Source organism: Colossoma macropomum, unplaced genomic scaffold, assembly GCF_904425465.1.
Source record: "Colossoma macropomum unplaced genomic scaffold, Colossoma_macropomum, whole genome shotgun sequence".
NCBI lineage: Eukaryota > Metazoa > Chordata > Actinopteri > Characiformes > Serrasalmidae > Colossoma > Colossoma macropomum.
Window position 1 is genome coordinate 3,629,075 of NW_023494798.1, and position 18,454 is coordinate 3,647,528.

An 18,454-nucleotide genomic window follows, 5' to 3' on the forward strand; every position below is an offset into this window, starting at 1 on the left:
TGTGCAATAGTCTCAAAGAGATTTCGAAGATGCTTTACCCATAAGGTGTTTCTTGGTGTTCTGCTCTGGCCTAAACATGATTATGAAACACTTGGGAGCAAAATAGAAAACGTCAAACCAAAGCTTGAGGCCAGAATAGCAAATATCTCTACAGCTACAGTGAACTTTCCAGGAGCACAGAATATGAGCATGCTGAATGTGATGAACTTGGCTTCATTAAAGTTATCAGGCAGCTTCCTTGCTAGAAAAGCCAAAATAAAACACAAAAGAGCCAGAAATCCTATATAACCCAGCACAGCACAGAAACCTATAACTGAACCTAATCCACATTCCAGTATTATCCTTTCTTTGTATTGCCTTAGATTTTTGAAGGGGAGAGGAGGAGATATTGTCAACCAAATAACACAAATTAGGACCTGTATTAGCGTGAAGGTGAGAACACTGAGTCTCTGCTGTGGAGGCCCAAACCATTTCATGGCATTACTGCCTGGAAGTGTAGCTCTGAAGGCCATTAACACCACTATTGTTTTCCCCAGAACACAGGAGATGCAGAGGACGAAGGTGATCCCAAATGCTGTGTGACGCAGCATACAGGACCATTCAGAGGGCCGACCAATGAAACTGAGTGAACAGAGGAAACACAGAGTCATTGAGAAGAGCAGCAGGAAGCTCAGCTCTGAGTTGTTTGCTCGGACGATGGGAGCAGCCACACAAACAGCGGTGACGGCCCCAGCACTGGAGAACACCGTCAGGATGATGCTCAGAGTGTCGTCCCAGGACAGGATGTCCACAGGCTTGGGAAGAAAGCTGTGTTGCTGGGTGTTGGGCCAGAACTCAGGAGGGCAGGGCAAACAGTAACAAAGAGTCTTAAACATTACAAAGACACACATCAAACCGTATGTGAGAAAGGACTGCAAGGGAATATATATATATATATATATATATATATATATATATATATATATATATATATATATATATAATGTAACACTTTTATAGCAAAATACATTCATTTCCTTTTTTTATTTTTATTTTTATTTATTTATTTTTTTTACATGTTTGTTTATGTATTGAGTACACAAAATTGGCTAACTTGGTTGGTTAATTTTGAGTTATACCATGTTATCTTCAAGCTAAACTTGAATTTGTCATGTTTACAACTATAAATTATAATAAACATGATGTTTTTTTGTGTTGCAGTTCGTCAGTTCAGCCAGTGTAACTACTATCAAGGCATCTCTGAGACAATCTTAAGTACACAAAAGTAATGAAAACCTCTGTGATACTGACTATTATGTAGTCTATGTTACCCAATGACCAGCCTGAAATTATTCGATGCCAGTGCTCCTTTAGTGCTGTGATTTCTTAAGTGAGTGATACTAAATTAATTAAAAGAAAACGTTTAAATATGTATAAAACTAAAATATTTGAGGAATGACTTCTGTAAGTTTAAGCATGTTTATATTTAATTACATTAAATTATTTAATAAATGGAGTGAATTAAAATATTGTTAATTTTCTTCAAATTTAAAATATGCATTTAACTTATATGTATGCCAATTCATGCAATATTTAATGTAACTGATTGCCTTAATCATTTTGAGTTCTGCTCTGGTTTAGCAGTGTGTGGTCAGAGAGTACTGGGAGTACCTTGGTCTGTCCTCCCATCCAGACGATAGCTCTGCCGAGTCCTTCTACAGAACACAGCCGCACAAACGTCATCCGCAGTTCAACAGCCCGGGTAATAGTAGCGTTTATTCAAACAGGCGACATGCTGTTCCTGTTGCAAGAATTGGCAAGACAGCCGCCGCCTCCCCTCCAGTGGATCGGCAGCGAAACGTGGATCATAGATCCAGAGTTTCTGCGCTTTAAGATGTGCGCTGGGGCGATAGGATTTGGGATCCCCCGCTCAGTAATTCCAGGTTTCCGTGAGTTTCTTGTGGATCTCTCTCCAGAACAAGCACTGAAATCGCCTCTGCTAACGGAGTTTTGGGAGAGCTCGTTCAGCTGTAGCCTAAAAGGCTCCTCAAAGGGCGCGCGGGAATGTGACGGCAGCGAGGATATCCGCGCGTTGCAGAACCCATATACAGACACTTCGCAGTTGCGCGAGTCTAACCTGGTGTATAGCGCATGCCATCCACGGTGTTATCTGTAATGACACGCAGTGTGACAAGAGCGCTAAATTCACACCATGGCAGGTAAAAAACTGATACATTTAACAACCAATGCACCAGCTTCTCTTATAATTTATGTAATTATATAATAATTCATAATAATGATAATAATAAAAATATATAAATCTCAGTTTAAGCTGGGCCTACACTACAGCATATTTTTGCCTGATTTTACCTTGATTTACACCTTGTGACAAATTTTTATTTTTATATTTGTTATTCTGGCCTCAAGCTTTGGTTTGATTATTTGTATTTTTGCACCCAACTGTTTCATAATCATGTTTAGACCAGAGCAGAATACCAAGAAACACCTTATGGGTAAAGTTCCCTCCAAGGCTCTTTGAGACCCCTACACCAATTGTAGTACAAAAAAGTAGCACTAAGGTTTACCACCTTAAATAAAAAGTGTGCTCATTTAAAGTTAGCTCTATATCTACACAATGCTGCCGTTTGTCTACATCTATTTAACCTCATTTGAAAACCTAACCTTCCTTTTGTCTAGCCCAAACTTAGTACTTATTATATTTACACATTATTCACTTGGAGCTTTCCAATTAAACTTAGTCCAGTACATGTGTATAGGCATCGGCCTTGTTACAATTAGAAGGAAAGCTGGATACACCAAAACAGCACATTCATATGTGCTGTTTTTGATTAACTAAGTTGGTTATAGGCTGCAACAGGACTCAAGTCAGAGAGCACAAAATTGCCAGAGGGATTTAATTGGCTTACAGAATTGAAAGGACTGCAACAATTTAACATAGCCACAGCTTTACATTCACATGTATGTACTGGTGTACATAACGACTGCATTATCTGTAAATAAATACATCAACCAAGTACATACACATTAATGCCACATTTATATATTATCTTTCAAAAACAGCAGTAACTAACACAAAGTTGCTGCTGTGCCCAAACATGTCACCCTTGCAAGAAGATGATGACATAATGCAGTATCCCACAATGTTTGAGAGAATTACACAGGTACATACAACCAAGAGAAGATTGGGTCCTGCCTTTACTACCACTGCTGAGCGGAAAGACATGAGTGGCTTGTGTCACAATAGACGTTGAGTGGTCTTGTGATTATGACGAAGTCAAAGAAAGCCATCCTGCACAAATATGAGATCAACAAAGAAACATTCAGGTTCAGATTTCGCTCCAGAGAAGTGCTGAGTGGGGAAACAGCCAAAGAGCTTCCGGCAAGATTAAAGACTTGTATGAGAAGTGGATGACTCCAAAGCAGCACACAAAGGAGGAAATTGGTGACTTGATAATACTTGAGCAGTTCCTGGACTCAACTAACAAAGAACTAAGGACATGGATCGAAAGAAGAAACCCGACATCACCATCCCACACAGCAGAACTCAGCAGAAGCCTAGATTGCTGTCGGATGCACCACGCATTCCACCGGAGACAACAAAATCTAGCTAGCAGCCCATCCAGTAAAGTAGGGGCAAGCATTGGTGGGAGTGGGCTGAGCCTCAAACATGGTTCATTGAGACAGAAAACAGTGACAACTGCTAGGAGGGGCTGTTGTCTTGAAATCTCACGAACATTCTGCAAACTGGGCACACTTTTATATAAACCGTAACCACTAGAAAGATTCAATATTATCTGCAATTAGTCACTCACACAGCAGTGACTAAAATTAATTAATCTTAATAAAATTCTGACTATAAGTTGTGTAATCTTCAACCACAGGAAAAATGCAAAATACTGTCCCGTGTGTTGTCACCAGACAGCTCTCATCCAGAGCTGGAGGACAAGGTTCAGGACAATATAGGCATACCACCTCCAATGGCTTAAATGACTCTGGGATTGGCTGTTCTTTAGTGGCAAGATCATAATGGAGGTCCTCTAGGATTTTCTTTTCTTTCCATAAATGTTCTGTAATTTTAATAACATCAGCAGACCTTCCAGCATACTGCCTTTGGGTTCTTCTGTTTCTGTGACACTTTCTTCCATCTTATCAGTGTTCTCCAAATTCAAATCAACAGTTGCTTTGAGTAAAAGTGGATATTCTTAAAACATGTAACACGTTAAAGGTACTTGTGTATACAACTGACCTTGCTCTTCACTCTGCACTGACAAATGCCACTGACCCAACTGGCTTTCAACGGTAACATGGGTTCTCACAAACTGACACCATTCATAAATGCAGAAGAAAGTTTCATAAAAATTAAATAAATTTTTTCTTACTTCTTTCTCCTTCTTTTCTTCTTCTTAAATAAATGAGTACACAGGCTATTGAAAAAATGAATTACTTTATACAAACCGTGATTTTCTTGAAGGACAATGATCTGCTGATGATTTGTTGGCACTTTGGACAGTGCCAAAGGATTCTTTTTGATTCATTTCTCGCAGGACAGAAGCCTGTTATGGAAAAATTGTCTAGGTAAACATAAGTATGGAATAGAGTATAGAAAAGCTGTTTAAATTCATAAAAACAAACTAAGGTTGGCGCTACAACAAGGACAACTGTTACATACCATACTCACACTCACTGGTGTCATTGTTTTTATAATGTACAGCTAACTTCAAATGCCAGCTTAAAAGATTTTACTTTTTTGACAGTAAGGACAATCAGTGAAAACCAGTGAAAGCAGGTCATGTTTTAAATTAAACTTACAGACTCTGTCTGAATATCCCAAAGAGACAATTCAATTCAGGCTTTGTTATAGAAGATCCTCCTCACTGAACATTAAACATATGGTAACATTTTTCCAAAAAGCTTCTGTAAGAACTGACAATTAAATGCAATGCTTTTAATGGTGGCAAAGGCAGGGATTTAGCCAGGGTAATATGTGCTATCAATTGTACTATACAAGCACATTTGTTTTGGGTCAGGTTTGTCACTAGAACATAGCTGATTATGGACAATTTGTCACACTACCAGAGTGTCATTCTTACTGATTCTGTGAACTGACCAATAATGTCAAACAACTCAAAATTCACATTTTGAACCTCTCATAAAAAACTCTTTTTTTATGAAATCATTAAAGGTACAAATAATGGATAATAGGATATTATTGTGTAGCTGTAAAATAGTGATAAAGCTATTACTAAATATTTGTGCATAATCCACATAACCCAAAGTGACCTTTTTGTGACTGTGGTTGTATAAAAGGCATTGAAACTTTCTCTAAATTCCAACCTGATTACATCCTAAAGTGTATTATTCAGCGACTACACATAATGCAAGCTGAATTCTGAAGCTTACGTATGTAGTAGATGTTTGGATGTGCTTGGCCATTTAAGAGGTTGAAGCCCACCAAAACAGCTTCAACTCCTCTGGGAAGGCTTTCCACAAGGTTTACGAGTGTGTTTATGGGAATTTTTGATCATTCTTCCAGAAGCGCATTTGTGAGGTCAGACACTGATGTTGGACGAGAAGGCCTGGCTCACAGTCTCTGCTCTAATTCATCCCAAAGGTGTTCTATTGGGTTGAGGTCAGGACTCTGTGCAGGCTAGTCAAGTTCTTCCACACCAAACTCGCGTATCCATGTATTTATGGACCTTGCTTTGTGCACTGGTACGCAGTCATGGTGGAACAGGAAGGGGCCATCCCCAAACTGTTCCACTGACTGTGGAATACTTAGTAGTGAGGAAATTTCACGACTGGACTGGACAGGTGGCATCCTATCACGGTACCACGCTGGAATTCACTGAGCTCCTGAGAGCGACCCATTCTTTCACAAATGTTTGTAGAAGCAGTCTGCAGGCCTGGGTGCTTGGTTTTATACACCTGTGGCCATGGAAGTGATTGAAACACCTGAATTCAATGATTTGGATGGGTGAGTGAATACTTTTGGAAATATAGTGTACATACACATAGCTAATGTATCTAAAAGAAGACTAAAAACTCCATCAGCCATAGTTCACTGAAGGCATTACTGCCACCTGCTGTAGAACACCGTAAGTGATAAGTGATAGATCACTAGTCATAGTAGTCCAAAGTAATTAAAAAATCAGAAATGACAAACCCAAAACTTTTTTTGTGAAATAAAAAAAAAAAAAAAAACTCTTGTGTTTACATCTGAACATTTTGGCAAAATAGATGTTTTCAATCTCAAAGAATATCTCCTGGAATTAGTATATTCACAAATAAATTCATGTATATACATACAACTACGCACTGCATTGAAATTATATTATTTATATTATTTAACTAGTATATTTTAAATCATGTATCAAAATGTAGATGATTGCATTTCTCTGAACTAAACTGCATGCATTACCAATATCTTGTTTAAAGAACTCCACTTTCACAACTTGGCACTTGGTCGCAGAATTACCAAATCACTTTGGCACAAATTGTGATCAATCATTAGATCTTCGTAAAGTTCTAACAAAGCAATGTTTTTGAAAACTGTTACTAAAATCAAGGATCGGCAAATAACCAATAACATATATCAAAGAAAAAAAAATGGAAACAAGAACACAAGCAGACTTTCCCCTATGTGTGTAATACATACAATGATTTATAGTCTTGACATACGGAGCCCTGCTTGTGACATCACAAATAAATGAAAATGATCCCGTGCTGCATTATGGCGTGGGAATGAGATCATGCCGTATTAAGCAGTGGTCAATGCTTAATTATCCCATTCCCAAGCCTTACTAAGTCATGGCCATGCATTACGTTCTTAACCCCATGCCTTACTAAGTCAGGCCACGACTTAATTGTTTCATTCCCATACCGTGTTAAGTTGTGGCCACTCATTATTTTAATTATACAGGATTTCCCCAGCAGGACTCCATTTTGACAACATCAGGATTTAGCATTAATACCACATATTTCAACTGACACAACAACTGTTACTCCTGTAACACCTGTTGCTTCCAGGTGCCAATCATGGACTAAACTCCCTGCATGCTCCAAATGGAACTGTTTATTGAGATAACCCAGTGTAAATGCGTCAAAGCTCTTTATATTGCACTGAACTTACCTTCTACTAATTGTCCACTAAAAGTATCTTATTGTACCAAAATCCTAAACCTAAGCCCGATCCATAATCTACACGTAACATTCTCTATCGTTCTCAGCCTAAATCAGTTACTACCACTAACCCTTGAGTGAAGTTAGTGTGAATTTTTATAGTCACAAGAAGTGGTCAAGGAGTAGCGCTGGACTCCATATACTGTAACCCCGCATTTTGTTTTAACTCAAATAAATTAAGTCTGTTGTACATAAAACTCGGTATATCCCACATATTGCTCAACAATTTTACGTTAAGGGAATGTTTTTGATGATTTTGTACACTCAAATGGGATTTTCTGAGTTAAATTAACTTATTGGTATTAAGTTTAGTCTGTTGCTATGGCAACTTTGAAACCCCACATTCAAAAAAATGACATTTCTGTTGGTTTTAATCGTTTCTTTCTCATTAAAGTTGCTGAACGAATGTGTGAAACTGAATGAAACTAAGTAAACTGTGAAATACAGTTACATGCTTGTTTTGTTGACACGATCTTGTTGGATAAAACGTATGTTTCTTCCTCATTGGCTCCTGGCTCCATCTATTTGCATATTGAGGGTTTCTTTCTGTTCGTTTTACTCACCGTCAGTGTGCTTTCATGCCACCCAGGCTGCCTTTCCTCAGGCCTGTGTTTACACACATACACCTCTCTATCCCAGACAACCCGCAGCTGTCCGTTATTGTGTTGTTGGCTAAGAGTGAAGGTTGTCTTTCGCTTTGCTGATGAGTGGTCGTTTGGGTTGGTCAGTGACCATGTTTACAGTAAAGGTTAACCCTTTGGTGTTTGGTGGTGAATATCACTTAACTGGAAAAGTTGTAAATTGTCTAATGAGTTGTATAGTTAGATTGCAGTTTCAAGACGTTAAGTTTAAATAATAAGAATTTATGAGTTCCACAAACATGTGTTCATGTTAGCCTAACACAAAAATGATAGTTATTCTAACTCAAGTTTTCATTACATGTTTATTATTTTTTTTTTGTTTAAGGCAACCGGTTTCCTCAAATTGTTTAAGTAAATTCAACTTATTCGGGCTTACGGTGTATAGCTGGTTGTGGGAGTGGAGTTCAATGTCGGAATCGCGCACAACTGAGACCCGACACTGCTTTGGTTGTTTTGGTTTTAGTGGCAGGTCTCGACCTTACGCACGAAACTGACCAAGGACATTTGTGCCCAATTTCAGTATTATCTCCTCACTCCGCACACTGAACTTAGACTGAAGCCCAAGACTGCCGTTTTCAATAGATTATAATACAAAACAAAAGAGGCAGAAAGTGAGGTCAATTACTACAATTCATATTCAAGTCATAACCACGCCTACTCAGCCTGTGCTCACACCCACAGCGCATCACGACGATGTGGCCTTTTAAAGGCAACCACCTTTGTTTTCAGAGAGCTGAGAACTGGCAGGATACCATGCAGCTCACGTCAATTTCAATGTTTGTATCAGTGCTGTGGATAACCAGGCTCAGTCCAGCAGCTTGGCCAGCTAACCCAGTCGGCTGCAGGCTGTGGGTTGAGCCTCAGATGCCTGATCTTTATATGAATGGAGATTTTATAATCGGAGGACTTTTCTCCATTCATTACTACATGAGATCAGAACAGAACACCTACACCAGACAGCCACTCCAGCCACAGTGCTCTGGGAGGTCTGTCTGTGAGTGTGTAGTGAAGTGCTGCAAAGAGCATGATAGAGAAAATATAATAATCAAATTTTCATTCTTTTGTAATCTTGTGCTAATATTTGCGTTAACGTCTGATAGTATAAGGAAATACAAAAGAAACTCTAATTGTGAGTATTTTTATATATGTTTTTCTATACAGTATGAGTGTCGGTGAGCTGAGCACGGCTCGTGTCATGGAGTTCGCCATCCACGAGATCAACAACAGAACGGATCTCCTGCCGGGAATCACGTTAGGATACCAGATACACGACTCGTGCGGTGCAGTGCCGATGTCAATTAAAGTTGCTCTTCAGTTTGCTAACGGCATGGAACCATTTTTCAATGATACTGGTTCCTGTTCAAAATCTGCAGCCGCCGCTGTTCCTGCTCTCGTGGGAGAGTCTTCATCCACGCCCTCCATCAGCATGGCCAGAATACTGGGTCTCTTTGGAATTCCACAGGTGAGTGTAGGCTAGTACCACACTAACCGGTGCAGAAATGTATAAATGTTTGGTAAACAATGGAGAACAATATACTGTCCTATGAATGACTCCGGAATTCTATCAGGCGTCTCAAACAACGTTTCCTTTTTTTTTCTTTTCTATACTAAATAACAGGTGAGTCAATTCGCAACCTGCGCATGTCTGAGCGATAAACGTCAGTATCCTGCCTTCTTCAGGACCGTGCCTAGTGACCATTACCAAGCAGCTGCACTAGCAAAATTAGTCAAGTATTTTGGCTGGACATGGATTGGGGCAGTGCGCAGTGACTCAGACTACGGAAATAATGGAATGGCGTCGTTTCTAAAGGCTGCGCAGGAGGAGGGCATCTGTGTGGAGTACTCCGAGTCCTATTACAGAACACAACCGCGCAGTAAACTGGAGAGAGTGGCAAACGTCATCCGCAGATCAACAGCCCGGGTAATAGTAGCGTTTCTTCAATCAGGCGAAATGGGGTTCCTGTTAGAGGAACTGGCAAAACAGCCGCCGCCTCCCCTCCAGTGGATCGGCAGCGAAGCGTGGATCATACAATCACAGTTTCTGCGCTTTAACATGTGCGCTGGGGCGATAGGATTTGGGATCCCCCGCTCAGTGATTCCAGGTTTTCCTGAGTTTCTTCTGGATCTCTCTCCAAAACAAGCACTGAAATCGCCTCTGCTAACGGAACTTTGGGAGAGCTCGTTCAGCTGTAGCCTAAAAGGCTCCTCAGGGGGCGCGCGGGGATGTAACGGCAGCGAGGATATCCGCGCGTTGCAGAACCCATATACAGACACGTCAGAACTGCGCGAGGCTAACATGGTGTACAAAGCTACGTATGCCATAGCGCATGCCATCCACGGTGTTATCTGTAATCACACGCAGTGCGACAAGATCGCTAAATTCACACCATGGCAGGTATAAAACTGCTACTTGTAGAAACAGTCTACTAGCTTACCTCATATTTTACATACACATGATTTTATTGTGCAAACTGCATACTGATACATGTATGTTATGCTGAGTATTTGAGCAGTTCTTTCATTTGTCTTTTAGTGTTTTAGCCCAATCAGAAATATATAAAAAAAGATTTCACTAACCGTTATATCATACGAATTCATTCTATACATTTACAAGCATTGTAACATGGGAAAAAATAGAATAGAATGATTAAATGCATTTTTACAATAAAAAATGAGCGGCGAAATTACTATTTCTCATTAAAAAAAAAGTATTTCAGCATCTGTGAAATTACTGCTGTGACATCCTAATTTTCGTGCACAACATAACTAAAAAATCATTGAAATATATATTAGAAAACAAGAATGACCTTAGTTTCCCAGTGGTCAATTTAGGAATAGAACAAACCATGAATGTAAATGACATTTAAGGTTTTAATTTAAATATTGACTGCATTTTTTTGTGTTTCAAAGTTGTGAGACAACGTTTGCCATCGCCATTGTATATTAGCCCAAATAATCATAGTCACAATGAATCACTATGCCAATACTCATCAATAATAAATTAGTATCATAATTAATGTCTTAAAATAAGTGATTGTATTTCACTTTTTTTTTTTTTTTCACATTATATGTTCCACTGCAGATACTCGACCAGCTCAAAAGAGTGAACTTCACTACAAAGAACGGTTATCAGGTCTCGTTTGATTCCAATGGTGATCCTGTGGCCGTCTATGAGCTCATAAACTGGCAGGTCAAGAAAGACGGCACAATGAGTTTCGTCACAGTGGGCCACTATGACTCATCCAAACCAAGAGGCCAGGAGTTCAGCATGAGCAGAGCTATCAGCTGGATGGGGGGACAGACCGAGGTACTTCCTTCCTATATACTGGAAATGTCATAAAAATTTTAAGCAACAAATTACACACACACACACACACACACACACACACACACACACACACACAAATACACACACATGACATTAATCTAATATTTAACTCAACCATTCAGTCATCACTGATATGTTTTTACCTATAATGGTTTAATGATCATTTAATAAATAGACAAATAAACAAAAGAAAGAAATTCACTTTACTACAAATGTTGAAAATATTTTACGATTTTCTAACTTGAATTTCCTAAATTTCAAGTTAGAGGTTAACAGTACTAACCAAGAAAAACATTCACCTTAGCAAAGCTTTTTGACTATCAGATGTTGTCTGAGAAACTATGAATGATTTCTGTTTCTCTAATGTCCTTCAGGTCCCAAGGTCTGTGTGCAGTGAGAGCTGTCCTCCAGGAACCAGGAAGGCTGTGCAGAAAGGAAAGCCAGTCTGCTGCTATGACTGTATACCATGTGCAGAAGGAGAAATCAGTAACAAGACAGGTTGTGTATCACACACAGTGCTGGGGACAGCCCTAATTTATTATTATTTTTCTCAATCCCTTGCTGTTTTTTTTAATGTACGGTTCTAAATATGTTTTTTCTAATGTTTAAGACTCTTTGAACTGTGTGCGCTGCCCCTCTGAGTTCTGGCCCAACACCCAGCAAGACAGCTGTCTTCCCAAGCCTGTCGAGTTCCTGTCCTGGGACGACACTCTGAGCATCATTCTGACAGTGTTCTCCGTCACTGGGGCCTTCATAGCTGTATGTGTGGCTGCTGTCTTCTACAAACACAGAACTTCTCCAATCGTCCGAGCCAACAACTCAGAGCTGAGCTTCCTGCTGCTCTTCTCACTGACTCTGTGTTTCCTCTGTTCACTCACTTTCATTGGTCGGCCCTCTGAATGGTCCTGTATGCTGCGTCACACAGCGTTTGGGATCACCTTCGTCCTCTGCATCTCCTGTGTTCTGGGGAAAACAATAGTGGTGTTAATGGCCTTCAGAGCTACACTTCCAGGCAGTAATGCCATGAAATGGTTTGGGCCTCCACAGCAGAGACTCAGTGTTCTTGTCTTCACTCTCATACAGGTCCTTATTTGTGTTCTTTGGTTGACAATATCTCCTCCTCTCCCTTTCAAAAATTTAAAGCAATACAAGGAAAGGATAATCCTGGAATGTGGATTAGGTTCAGCTATAGGATTCTGGGCTGTGCTGGGTTATATAGGATTTCTAGCTCTTCTGTGTTTTATTTTGGCTTTTCTAGCACGGAAGCTGCCTGATAACTTTAATGAAGCCAAGTTCATCACATTCAGCATGCTCATATTCTGTGCAGTGTGGATTACCTTTATCCCAGCTTATGTCAGCTCTCCTGGAAAGTTCACTGTAGCTGTAGAGATATTTGCTATTCTGGCCTCAAGCTTTGGCTTATTTATTTGCATTTTTGCTCCCAAGTGTTTCATAATCATGTTTAGGCCAGAGCAGAATACCAAGAAACACCTTATGGGTAAAGTGCCATCCAAAGCTCTTTGAAGATCTCGCACAAGTTCAGCATCCCATTACTTTATCCATCTATTGTTGTGTACCGTGGGACTGCCATACCTAAACAGGGAACAGCCTTACTCCCTTTTAGGGAACAGATGAAGCACTTGTGATTGGATAAATTGTGTAAAACTTTAATTTAGACAGCCCACTTCAAATGCTTCATTATTATTTTACTAATCTATTAATCTATTAAATTTAACAATGTTGACCTATCCTTAACAATAAGCTGAAGCTTAACCCAACAGCCTAATCTAAACCGAAGCCTAGACCTGACATTGATACTAATCCTAACATTGCTGAAAATAAACTCACTTTCAAAAGATTTTAATGAATTAACATCTACAAATCACCTGCTGTGTGCTTTCCAAATAAAGTGAGCCTCTAGCTTGTGGAGGGGAATCAGCCTCGATTCAACTTGGGAGAAAAGCTCTGTACACCAGAACATTATATCCATACATGTTTGTCGAACATCTGTGATGTATTTGAGTAACTGAGCTGGTTATATGCTGGTACTGGCCGCGACAGCACTCCAGTCAGAAAACACAAAATTACCAGATGAATTTAAGTTATTTACTAGGTTGAAAGGATTGTAGAAATTCAACATGGTCGCAGCTGTATATTCACAGCAACTCTAGCCTACATTCAGTAGTACATGTACATATACTGGCAGCCTTTTCTTGAGGAAAAAAAAAAAAAAGTGCATGTACATTAATGCCATGTTTATGCATACTGTAGCATTGGCATAGAAGAAGAGGTGGAAAACATTGCATGTATGAACAGTTGCTCTTTTATTTTGAACGGGCACTTCAACAGGCAGCAAGCATTGCCCAATCCTGCATTCCCACAACACAACACACAGGGAGGAGTAAACACAGTAAGACACAACATAGGATGAGAGTAGACACTTACAACACACTGTAGCACACCCTCCTGCTTACATTTATTCTTTTTTGAGCTATTTTCATACTGAAATATGTTAGAATAAAAAAAAACAAACAAACAAACAAACAATATATTACTAAATTTAATCCATTAACAGACAGTGTTATTACTACTAGGTGTGCTACCATGATAACTAGATAAGCTTTAATTAACTCGTATATGGATCAGGTAGGTTAATCAGTTTGTTAATGTTGTCAAACATATCCTGGAAAAAACATATTTTTGTAGCATAACAGTTTACTAAACATAACCAAACTATTCAGATAGCCGGTTAGCAATGCTGCTTGGTAAGATAATTGGCCAGCCTGTATGAGAAACTCTATATACTGTTTAACCTACCTGATCCATATACGAGTTAATTAAAGCTTATCTAGTTATCATGGTAGCACACCTAGTAGTAATTTGCACAGTATGATAAGCTTCTTGTCCTGAGTAACCAATAGCTGCTGATAGTGGACATGATTCATGACAGTGTTTCCTCTGGAAAATCAAAGAAACCTGTTGAACCTGCATGTCATACTTTTAATGCCTGAGTTAATCACAAATTCATTCTATTATTACCATTATTGATCCTGGAAAGCTAGTTAATCTAGTGTATGACTGTATTGATCCTGGATAGTTAGTTAAATAAATTCTTTTGCTCTCATTCCCTTCTTGAGAAGGTGTAGAAAAATGTGTAGGGTATGTTTTACACCATCGATTTTTTTTTCGTTAAGACACTGTATGTTTATTGATATAATAATTTAGATTACTTCAGTTATTTATAAAGTAATATTTATTTATATCTATCTCTTATCTCTCTCTCTCTCTCTCTCTCTCTCTCTATATATATATATATATATATATATATATATATATATATATATATATATATATAAATACACTAGTTTCAGCCCTACCTATTATTCCTTTCATGTTGGGAAATGATCATGCCAACATTGACCTCATTGAACGCACCTTGAGGAGAAAGCACAGACATTGGAATGGAGCACCAAGGCCTAGGGTGTTGCTCCTGGTAGCACCGGACTTGATGCCATAAGCCCCGAGGAGTTCTGTGGTGCCCAGGAGAAAGATGCTGAACTTGGAGGAGCTGGTGCATGGTAAATGCATCTGGCAGTTGCTTGTGCCAAGCAGACTGCAGAAAGCAGTGTTGGGCATGGTGCATGGGGTGGCTGGTGGGAAACACTTTGAGGTGGGCAAGACCATTCAAGACCATGCATTCATTTCATTCCCTCAATTCCGGTGCCTCTATGGAAAGAGAAGCCATCCATGGACATCTGCTCCTGGTTCTGCTGGCTTGCCATTCCACTGAGCAAGAGTCGACAGGGTTCACTCCAGCTCTCCTTATGTTTCAATATGCGCTCAGGATGCCCAAAGGGCTAGTTGTCGGGAGTCTGCCAGGATAGGGGGAGGACAACATTACTAGAGCACATGCTCACCAGGGTTGTCATTAGTACCCAACATTTCTTAGTTTAGGAATAGCACAGCATTGCCAGCAGAGCAGTGTCACCTGATCAGTAGGGGGGTTACTTGCCTTGACCATGGGCACAATCAGAAATATACCCAAACAGTCCTGAGATTTGAATCCACAACCGTCTAGTTGTTGGCACACCTCACTTACCACTAGGTTAGTGGTCAGCTGGCAGGTTTACCCATCCAAATCTCCTTGGGCCTTGCCAGTTGTATCAGTATGAAAAAGGACTGAACCTTATTTTTCTGTGTGGGTTACCGGAGATAGAATGCCATCACCAGCCCAGATTTGTACTCTATACTCCGCATCAATTAGACTCTGGATTGGCTTTCTCGCACCTCCTGGTTTAGCTTGCTCAACATGGATAGTGGTTATTGGCAGGTCACTCTGGCCCCTGATGTAGTTTCAAAGAAAGCTGCAGTGTCACAGAAAGAACTCCTCCATGCTCCCTTGCATAGCCAGAGCACTGCCAGTGCCCCCCAGTAACTTTGGAAACACAGGGATGCACAGGGATGCAACACAACTGACAATGATCACAGTGAACAGTGCATAGGCTGACATTGTGGGGAAGATAGATAACCCAACAGGCTCCTAGATATTTCAGACTTGGCTTGGTGGGACTGGTAAGCAGCAGGGTCTCTGCTCTTGGACAAAAGGGGCAATGTTACTTCAGATCATGCCAGTGTTCTGGCCTGGCTACTGAAAATACATATATATATATATATATATATATATATATATATATATATATATATATATATATATTATTTACATTAATTCAGAGCAGTGAGTTGGGCAGGTAGAGGGTCAGGTGATAAGGCCTGTGTTCCAATTTGTTCCTAAAGGGTTTGATGACATTGAAGTCAGAGCTGGAGGTTAGTCACATCTTTTCCACAGCAAATTCAGCAAACCATTACTGTATGGACCTAATGTTGAGTACTGGGGTGTTGTTATATTGAAACAGGGAAACGTCTTACTTATAATTTCAGTGAAAACCAGAAGTATACAGACAGTACACTATGGACAATGTCCTAAATCCATTCAGACTGTCAATCTGTGTTCTCCTCCGATTGTGATAACTGTTCAAGGAGGTTACCTTAGAGGCAGTTACATGGCTTCACATATTAACAGTGGGAGGGGGATGGAGTGGGGTTTTAAGAAGGTAACATTGTTTGAATAAATGATAGTTCACAAAAGGGGTTCTTCAATTGTTACAAGTGTTGTTAAAAATATCTTTTACGGTACTAAGTAGAACCATTTTATAAAATATTGTATATAGGACTACAACACATTCTCCATCAATCAGAAGAAGAATTATGACATGCAAACAACTAATTAAGCATGCGCATAGTTCTTTGAGTGTTTGGGGATCTGTGGTAAACCATTATTATTTTTTTTTTTTTCTAAAGAATTTTTAAATAACTATCGTTTTATAGTGTGATGATTACTTATCTCAATACAAGTCAATAAAACAGAGACACACAAAAACAAATGTGTTATTCGTCATAGCAATTAATATTAAAGACATAGCCACACCTCCTGAGTCCAAACTCATAACTCCAGGGCATCATAACAAAGTTGTTATTTAAAGGCAGCCACTGTGGCAATAAGAGGGCTGGGAAATATCAAGCATACCATGCAGCTCACTATAGTTTTAATGATGTTTGTATTAATGCTATGGTTAATTGGGCTCAGTCTATCAGCCAGCAAAAGTGCTCTTGTCAGCTGCAGGCTGTGGGCTGATCCTCAGATGCCTGTACTTTCTATGAGTGGCGATTTTATAATAGGAGGGATCTTTTTCATTCATTTATACACGAGTTCAGAGCAGAACAGCTACACCACAAAGCCACTCCAGCCACAGTGCTCTGGGAGGTCTGTACAGTAGCAAAGAGCACAAGAAGGAAAACATTATAATCAAATTGACAATGTGTCTGTAATCATGAGCTTCATATTCATGTAGTAATTTGGATGAAAAACATATAGTGATATAAAAAGTCTAATTTTATGTATGGTTATATTTTATTTTTCTGAACAGTTTGAGTTTCAGGGGGCTGCGAATCGCTCGTGCCTTGGAGTTCGCCATCCACGAAATCAACAACAGAACAGATCTCCTGCCGGGAATCACGTTAGGATACCAGATATACGATTCCTGCTCTGAAGTGCCGATGGCAGTTAAAGTTACATTTCAGTTTGCAAACGGCATGGAACCATTTTACAATGATACTGATTCCTGTTCAAAATCTGCAGCTGCAGCTGTTCCTGCTCTCGTGGGAGAGTCTACTTCCAGTCCATCAATAAGTATGGCCAGAATACTGGGACTCCTTGGAATTCCACAGGTGAGTGCAGGCTGACCTAAGTGATGCCAATGTATTAACTTATAGTAAATAAAGAACAAATAAAAGTTCTCCAAAAATCATCACTACATGTAATTCTCATAAGACCCTTCCTTATTTTTTTTTCAATACCGAATAACGAAATTTGTAAATGTTTAGTACGATATAAAATCATCTCATAACTTATGAATTACTTTCAAGCAAGCTTTTAAAATAACGTTTCTGTCTTTTTTTTCTATGCTAAATAACAGGTGAGTCACTTCGCAACCTGCGCATGTCTGAGCGATAAGCGGCAGTATCCTGCCTTCCTCAGGACCGTGCCTAGTGACCACCACCAAGCGGCCGCACTAGCAAAAACAGTCAAGCATTTTGGCTGGACATGGATTGGGGCAGTGCGCAGCGACACAGACTATGGAAATTATGGAATGGCGTCGTTTCTAAAGGCTGCGCAGGAGGAGGGCATCTGTGTGGAGTACTCCGAGTCCTACTACAAAACAGATCCGCGCAGTAAACTGGAGAGAGTGGCAAACGTCATCCGCAGATCAACAGCCCGGGTTATAGTAGCGTTTCTTCAATCAGGCGAAATGAGGTTACTGTTGGAGGAACTGGCGAGACAGCCGCCGCCTCCCCTTCAGTGGATCGGCAGCGACGCGTGGATTGTAAATCCAGAGTTTCTGCGCTTTAACATGTGCGCTGGGGCGATAGGATTTGGGGTCCCCCGCTCAGTGATTCCAGGTTTCCGTGAGTTTCTTCTGGACCTCTCTCCAGAACAAGCACTGAAATCGCCTCTGCTGACGGAGTTTTGGGAGAGCTCGTTCAGCTGTAGCCTAAAAGGCTCCTCAGGGGGCGCGCGTGAATGTGACGGCAGCGAGGACATCAGCGCGTTGCAGAACCCATATACAGACACGTCGCAGCTGCGCATCACTAACCTGGTGTACAAAGCTACGTATGCCATAGCGCATGCCATCCACGGTGTTATCTGTAACGACACTCAGTGCGACGAAAGAGCCAAGTTTGCACCATG

The 18,454-nt window shown here is 40.1% G+C and overlaps 1 pseudogene; it reads left to right on the forward strand.

Annotated features, from left to right (window-relative positions):
- The first annotated feature begins 542 nt into the window (after nt 1-542).
- On the forward strand, nt 543-12,672 carry LOC118818331 (annotated as a pseudogene).
- The last annotated feature ends 5,782 nt before the right edge of the window (nt 12,673-18,454 follow it).